This window comes from Morone saxatilis, unplaced genomic scaffold (genome assembly GCF_004916995.1).
Source record: "Morone saxatilis isolate NCDOM2014 unplaced genomic scaffold, NCSU_SB_2.0 Contig12, whole genome shotgun sequence".
Taxonomy (NCBI): domain Eukaryota; kingdom Metazoa; phylum Chordata; class Actinopteri; family Moronidae; genus Morone; species Morone saxatilis.
The window spans coordinates 27,762,898-27,763,685 of record NW_023339674.1 but is presented as its reverse complement, the minus strand read 5'-3'; positions in this window follow the sequence as shown (position 1 = coordinate 27,763,685).

Genomic DNA, 788 nt, shown 5'->3' with positions numbered 1-788 from the left:
CGGTTCATTCTGAGACTGTGGCGGGACAAATTAGACCATGGCGGGCCGCCACAGTCTAAGTAATTAATGGGAAACACTGAGATTATTTCTAAACACTAAAAACCATCATTACAAACTGTAATTTATTTATTGATTATATTCAGCCTAAAATAAAATATCTTCTTTTTCATAAGAGCAGGTTGTCTGTTCAGACACTGGTACATACTCACAACAGACATGCTACAGAGAATATGACCCAGGTGTGCAGGAGAATAAGGTATTGATAAATGTAACTGCCTCTTTGTCTCCCAACTATTTTACTAATAAAGATTTAGTTAAAATCTTCATATTAGATATATTACAATCACACCTTTATATATGTAAGTTTGTTTCGTCACAATCAAGGTCTTAGTGATTGGAAAAAATATGAAAAAATCCTTTAAAATATGTTTACTATTCATGTTTTTAACATTAGTATCAACTGTTAACTGGCTGGATACTGTTTTCAAAGTTTTGATATTGGTGCCAGTAGGATGCCTCAGTTTCAGTACCACTACCAAAAGCATTGTAAATACGTTAGTTTGGGGAATATGAACAGTTTTAGTGCTTTCTTCATTTAACAAACCAAGATATAGACCAAATCTTGTCTAAAATTAAAGGTGTAACATTTAGGAGGATCTATGGTCAGAAATGGAATATCATATTCATAGGGATGTTTTTATAAGTGTATTCTGTTAGTTGCGTTCTGCAGCTTCACCACTAGATGCCACTAAATCCTACACACTGGTCCTTTAAGTTAGCAAAGTAAT